At 45.0% G+C, this 7,514-nt stretch overlaps 1 long non-coding RNA gene across 1 annotated transcript; it reads left to right on the plus strand.

The window, feature by feature from the left end:
• Window positions 1-983: 983 nt before the first annotated feature.
• LOC109279421 lies at window positions 984-1,877 on the plus strand. Its single transcript, XR_002086165.1, has 2 exons — window positions 984-1,059; window positions 1,152-1,877. It is a non-coding gene; the product is annotated as an uncharacterized LOC109279421 (long non-coding RNA).
• The last annotated feature ends 5,637 nt before the right edge of the window (window positions 1,878-7,514 follow it).

Consider the following 7,514-nt stretch of genomic DNA (forward strand, 5'->3'; position numbering starts at 1 on the left):
GATTTCCCCAATCACACAAAAGTCAAGAAAATAAAATACATTTTTTTCAAATGCACACCCTTTATGGACTTGGCTAGCCGGTGTGGGATCTGTACTCCACCTGAAATACTACAGCTGCCATAAATAAAAGCTTGGATCACCAGCAGGCTAGGATCTGGGCACCATTTTTCTCGCAGCAGATCTTCTTCCAAGTTCTGTCCTCCGCGCTCTTCCAGCAGAACCGTCCCCGAGCTGTTCTCGGTCACAGGCGCTGTGGGTGCGCAGGACGAAGGGCTCTGGTGTGTCCGCCTCCCCCGCCCCGCGCCTGGTGGGGTGGCCGCGCGGAAGGGAAAAGCCAAGCCCTTTCTATTGAGCAAAAGCAAAGAAAGAGGGAGCCTTTTGAAAAGCCTCTACAGAAAGCCATCACATGTAGTACCTGGTCCTTTGGAAATACCTGACAGTGGAGCTGAAAGTGCTGCCTACAGTTAACGGTAGCTAACGTTTTCCTTTGTAAGGCCCTTTTTTCAGTAGCTTGCAAAGCTAAATTAAACTTTAATTACCCACACTGAAATTTTCCACGCTAAGTATCTGCCTCTGATTAACCTTTTTTGGGGGGCTGGGAAAAGATACTGAAGTACAGTAAAAAGAAACTGATTAGAAAAAGCAATGCTGCTCATGGAAGGAATGGGATTGGAAAAAAAAGATTTTCATGTGAGAATTTTCATTCTATTTTAAAAAATTAAGGAATTTACAGACCAAAAGCTACACTGAGGAATGGCCGCTGAAGGTGGGAAAACCAAGCTCTCGTGAGCTGGGCCGTACTGGTTTGTGGAGCTTGGGACTGGCTTCTGAAGGTGCGCCCGTTCCACCCCACCTGCACCAGCCGGTCAGGACATTGTCTTGTCCTCCTCGCTCAGCGTGTGGCTGATGGCCTCACTTACTGTACGCTCATCAGATCTTCCTCTGCAGATGGAAGCGGTCATTTTCTCCTGGGCTTTGCCATGAACTCATCTCTGGGTTATCTGAACGCCTCACAACATTAATGAGTGTATCGTCATCGCTCGCAAGTGGAAGATGTAGGTAAGGAGTGTCTGTGAAAGCCTGGCTGAAGTAACTCACCTGGTACCATCAGGCAGTTGTAGCTAACGGAGGGATGTGCTTCATTTTTCAAGGAACTTTTCGGCTGCTTTTCAATCACCTGTCCTCTTTCTGCAAACCGCTTCAACCCGCTCCTTGCAACTTCTGCAATAAATGAAAGCGTTTTAACAACATGAATGCCCTTCTTCGCCCAGCCCTGAGTCTTTAGAACGGACGTCCAGGCTGTCTACTGAACCCAGCAGGAGGCCTATATAAAAATAGTATGATTACTAATACAAGTAAGTCATACAATGCATATATCCTTAAGGAGCTCAGTAAAAGCTACTCCAGGGCAAACTTAATCTGACATTTCCTAAGTCCTTCCCTTTGTAACCTGGACATATTTAGACATATTTTGCATGTGTTCTGTATGTTTGCATATATTACATCCAAAAATCAGGTTTGTCTGATCGTAGCAGAGGAGCCAAGGATGGAATGGCACCTTGCAAACCAAAGCTGAGGAACACCAGCAGAGCTTTGGGTAGGACAGCCTGCAACTCGTGCAGCTTTTGCTGTGCGTATTGCAGGACTATCGGACTTCAGATGTTAGACTGGTCAATGTGGCACTTCAAAAAGCAGGGCGTTCAGACAACAAGGTAACGACAACAAAAAGGTGACAGACTGTCTATTTGAGAGGAACAAGGGTTGAAATCCACAGCTGGGACAAACATTTGTTGCAGTCTAAGTTGATGGCGTGGGCTGCAGTTTTGTACACCAGGTCTGTGTGTGTAAGTGCAGTAAACCACAGATTCTTTCTCCAACCACCTCTCTCTCGTCTTTCATACTGTCTGTAATCCTCCAAACCACACAGGTTTACAGAATGTTCTTCTAGATGGCCTCAATTTTAAGAAGGAATTGCTATTCTGCAATCAAACTTGCTTTACAAATAATACCTCTTAACCACAGGACTTGTGCCCTTGCAGAGAGCCACGGTACCTGCCTGTGGCTTTACAGCACAGCTCAGAGACCCGCTGCTGGCCCTGCACTCCTGCAAGTGCTACTAGCTCGCGGTTTTTAGCAGGTGAGAGAAAAAAACAAGACAACAGAAATGAATCGTTGGAGGAACTTATTGAAAATACAACAGGCCAGTGGTCTAAAGGAGTATACTTGTCAGAACACAGCTTTTAAAAGAAACATTTTCAATTGCATTTGAATAGTTTAGTCCTGTGCTGGGTTAACCGCTTCAGTAGGAGGCAAAACTTTCCTTCTGCCCATCTAGTAACATCTCTTGCAACACTTTAATCTCCAAGGAGAGTTATTTATTCTGAAACCTTGAGCCCTCTGGGGCCTCGACTGCTATGCTAGCTCCTGACTTTGGCAGCTGAAAGTATAAATCAGTGCCATTAAACATTCATATCAGAGCGATGTTTCCTGATTAAATTCATTTATTGCGAGTTTTTGGACCCAACCGATGCAGCAGCTTGGGAACACATTCAAACTCCATCAACTGTGTATTCATCTACCTCTGGAGGATTATACCAAGAAAGGTTTTCGCTGAATCATTTGACCCTGTTACTAGGGTCGGCAATAAACCAGAACACTTAAATTATTTGGATTGACTTTGTGAACACTTAGGGAGAGTTTTTAAAACTTTGCATATGTGCTAAAAGTACAAAGAGGTCCAATGTCTACCCCGCTACAGCCCACACATGTGAAGAGCAGACGCTGGGCTATCTATACAACCCAGCCGAACACGGACTTTGGGGGCAGAGGACACCAAGAAGCAGAGCGGCTTGATCTGAAGTCAGAGCCGTCCTTCCCCTCAGGCCGCCCGGCCTCGTGGACTCCGCTCTGGGCTTACGCTGCTCTTCCTTATCTGGGCTACTCCTGACAACAACCCACGGGCAGGAATCACTCGCAGGCTGCAGCAGCCTTCCCAGGGAGAGAGGGCTCCTGCGGCTTCTGCTGCGCAGCTGGTGGCACTGCTGCTTCCTCGGGGGCAGCTCTGGGGCACTTCTGGAGCTACCCGCGTCCAGCCCTTCTCCGGGGGGGACAGGAGGGCTCCTCAGTTTCCATCCCTGGTTCTGAAACTTTCAGTCAAATCCTTTGACTAATGTTTTTTTCATCTTCTCCAAAGATGAGATGTAACTTACAAGATGAGAATTTAAAGCTTTTGTTTCCTTTACAAGCATATATAGGTTCAGAGGTGTGTCTTTTTATCCGTTTTGAGGGAACACCGAGGGCATTTTAACTTCTTATCTGTTTATTATTTCCTATTTAGTCAGTCCTTTAGATAGTATTGGATGATATTCAGATGGTACAGATATTAATCTCTGCTATATTCTGGCTGTAGTAAGTTTAAAATCAATGGAGTTGAGCATGAATGAAATTGCTGCCATACACTATGAGCGGTGAATTTGGATAGTATCTTAAACATGAAGCTGGGTTGTGAAAAAAACGCTCAAGCGTTTTGAATAGCACAACAAATACAAAGTCTTACTGTACTCAGTAAAATGCATTTCTTTATTTTCAGGGTTATTGATGGCATTATATAAAGTTTGAATGGGTTTAGATTTATTTAGATGTAATTATGATCGTGATAGTCATATATTGATAGTGCAGAGAAAACAAGCAGTGGTTATAGGTCCCATTATCTTTCCTTATATCTGCCCTTCCCAAAAACAAAAAAAAAAAGACAAGATTTCAAAGGAGATGAAAAATTGCCATTTTGAGGATGACGCTATCTTACAATGCCACCTATGCACAAAATGCCACAAGGATCACCTGATATGCTAAACGTCATATTCTATACTAGGAATATGATGGATGTTTAAAAAAAAAAATATTCAGCTGTGCAAATTTGGAAGAATAACTGCAATACTGCTGAAGACTCGACAATCTCCTTCCTGTTATTCTGCTTATTTCCTTTCCGCTTATGCAGCAAACAGCTTCTCCTTACACAAAACCATCCTCAGAACTTTTGCATCACGTGACCGTCAGTAAGTTTAGCTTTTTGGCAATATTCATCACTAAGACTTTCCCCACCGGTTCAGAAATTACTCACATTCATTTCCTGGTGGGAGGTGCCTGGAGCAGGAGGTGGTTTGAGGCTCGTGAGGAGCAGCTGTTGGGTGTTTACACTGTTGGCACGAGGATGTTCTTTAAAACTTGTGCTACAGCTCTGGAGAAACCACATCGCCTGCACACTGGAGCTGGGGAGCAGCCTGGTCTCCACATCTCTGTCCGACGCTCTCGCCCCTGGCCCTAACTGCTCATCTGCCGGTGGTGGACAAGCCCGCTGTGTAGCAGTGTCCGGTGTGCATGCGCCACTTACCTGTTTTCCTATTTTCTTCTCATCAGGAAGGAGATTTTATGGAATATCACTTCCTAGTTGTGCCTGTTGGTAGAAAAACGCCTAAATGGGAGCTTTTTACTAGCAAGGTAAAAAGTTACATCCCAGCCAAAATTATTTGTATTTGATTTGAAATATACTTGGTTTTAGAGTACCTTGGGTAATGTAAGCTCATTAAATGTCTCTTTGAAACCCAGCTAACTTACTTTCTAAGGTTAAATAATTTTCACTATTCAAACTATTTATAAATGTTCAAATAAAAAGTGGATGAGCAACTCAGGTAATTGATTTTGTGCCACACTCACATGCACTTGCATCAGGTTGGATCATTGGGGCAGTACTAGACAAAGTGATGCGACTTTTCCTAGGTCAGACAAAACCCCTGCAAGCCAGGGAATCACCCCCTGCAAGCCAGTGGCCGTGCAGGGACTGAGCTCTGCGTTCTGCGCCCCAGATCGTAAACTCTCATCATCCTCCCCAGCTCGGGCACCATGACTCAGCTTCCAGCGCATGTGAATTCTGCTCTTCCCTTACTCCCAATAAACAACTTTTCACTTCGGGCCTCTGAATAATCCTTCTGGAGTCGGTGGGAACGCTTGACTGCTTAAAGTTTTATCGCCTGCTTAACTACTTTGTTGCTCAGGGCCTAAATTATGACCGTAAATGATTAGATGAGTGTTTATTCTTTTTCAGGCTTCACACTGAATAAGAAATTACACCAACTGTACTCACATGAAAGCGGGAGTTTATCTCAATATTTTCATTTTGAAATTGTGCTGGTTTTGGCTGGGATAGAGTTAAGTTTCTTCGCAGTAGCTAGTACGGGGTTATGTTTTGGATTTGTGCTGAAAACAGTGCTGATAACACAGGGATGTTTTCGTTACTGCTGTGCAGTGCTGACACAGAGTCAAGGCCTTTCCTGCTCCTCACCCCACCCCACCAGCGAGCAGGCTGGGGGGGCACAAGAAGTTGGGAGGGGACATGGCTGGGACAGCTGACCCCAACTGACCAAAGGGATATTCCACACCGTATGGTGTCATGCTCAGCATATAAAGCTGGGGGAAGAAGGAGGAAGGGGGGACGTCTTTATCTCAACCCACGAGTTTTCTCACTTTTCTGATTCTCTCCCCCATCCCACTGGGGGGGACTGAGCGAGCGGCTGGGTGGGGCTTAGTTGCCGGCTGGGGTTAAACCATGACAAAATTCAAGTTGAATTCAATTGAATGCAGAAAAACCCACAAGGGTGAAAATAATTAGTGCTCTTTCCCAGCTGAACCATTCTGACTTTCTCTGTAAACCTTTTATTTATGGTTTTAATGATGAATAAATTCTTATTGTAAATATTTAATCGTGAAGAGTGATTAAGCAGGACTTATGTGATACGGCTGAAAACTTGCCCGTTCCTCCCTGCAGCAGTGCCCGACATCCACCGTTGGGCAGCGCCGGGAAGTGCCGACACCGGATTCACAAGGTCTCGGACACCCTCCAGATTCCATACTGGTCCCGTAACTTTGGCATGACAGAAGGACAGCTTGTATTATGCTAAGGTGTATCTTCCGAAAAATACCTAGTTGTCATCTGGAAATATCATGAGCAGGAGAAGTCAGCACTTCCACTTCTCCCAGCGGCTATTTACGCCCTCCAGTAAAAGGTGGTGCTTAGTTTTTCCTTTGAAGAAGCCTGAATTAATATTCCAGCCGCTTGGCCTCCTTACAGCTTTCTCTGTTAGCTTAAGGAGCTGATCAGTACCTTGTGTTTCCTCCCAGAAAACTACTTATATTTTGTAATGCAATTGTCTTTCAATGTTTTGGGTAAGCCAAATAGACTGAGTTGTTTTAAGATTCTGACTGTAAGGTATATTAATATTAACCCCCCAGAAGCATTAAAGGTAGCTGCTTTTCTTCATGCTCCATTTTTCAATCACTCTTGTGGACACCAAAGCTCTGTACAATATATTAGTATCAATCACATCAATACAATACCCATTAGTAAAATCTCTATTATTGCCAAACCAGCCTTAGATACTCAAGCAACCATCTGTAGGGCCTGCAGCAGGGTGACAGCACCATTACTGTGCATTTCTTCCTGGCTACATTCTCCCTAACACCATTCGTAATATTTCTACAATATATGGCATACATTGCTACAGAAGTGCGTTAAGAGAGGCTGGTTCAGATAAACTGAGCCGAAAAGTCATTCTGGCGTTCAGAAACACTTATTGGGCTCCCAGTGTTCACACTCAGTGCTGGCTTTTTGAGGCACGCTGCTAAATCCTGTGGTCTTTACTTGTGCAGTCTGAGCATTTGTTCAGGTCTGGATTTGAACTTCCGATGTGGTCTGTGCTAAACCACAAGGCAGTTAATATTAGCTTTGCAGATTTCTAAGCAGGTAAAAACATGACCTGTTGTTTTCAACAGAATAAGGAAATGCCATGTAGCAGCAATAGACTGCAATCAGCTGCAGAAAGTGCTTCTGGAGTTGTTGATAAATAGTGCGTGAGGAAAGGTCCGTCCAAAGTCCATAGACTACATGCTAAGGTCTCCTGGGCTTGGGGAGCAAGAGCTGACTAAGAAATGAACACTGAACATACCTTCCCAATCTGCTGCAAACTATCGCCTGTGATAAAATACCTACTCAGAACGGTAGAATTTCATCTATGAAATACACAGAGAAATCCAAGTATTCTCCGCTGAGAACGGGATTTGCCTCTACATTGCTTTGAGTCACCTCTTAGCTGTGACTTAATGTGTTAAAATGGTGCCAAAGAAAAGAATCCCGGAGAAGAAAGCTGCAGAGCGATTTTAACACGCCAGTCCCAAGCATGCTCTCCTGCTAAGTGAACGTCAAAACCCAAATAAAATGTTTAATGCAGAGTCATAGAATCAATCATAGAATAGTTTGGGTTGGAAGGCACCTTTAAAGGTCATCCAGTCCAACCTCCCGTGTACTTGCCTCATCTTGATGGTGCTGCGCAGGGCGCGATGCCCCGGGGGAGCACTGGGGACCCCCCGGGGGAGCGCTGGGGAGCCCCCCTCCTCCCCCGGGCCGTGTTTCGAGGGTCCTCGTCCTTCAGCCTTGGGACCCGGGCCCGAAAGTCAAGGCCCTT

Source organism: Aptenodytes forsteri, unplaced genomic scaffold (assembly GCF_000699145.1).
Source record: "Aptenodytes forsteri isolate BGI_AS27 unplaced genomic scaffold, ASM69914v1 Scaffold66, whole genome shotgun sequence".
Classification (NCBI taxonomy): Eukaryota; Metazoa; Chordata; class Aves; order Sphenisciformes; family Spheniscidae; genus Aptenodytes; species Aptenodytes forsteri.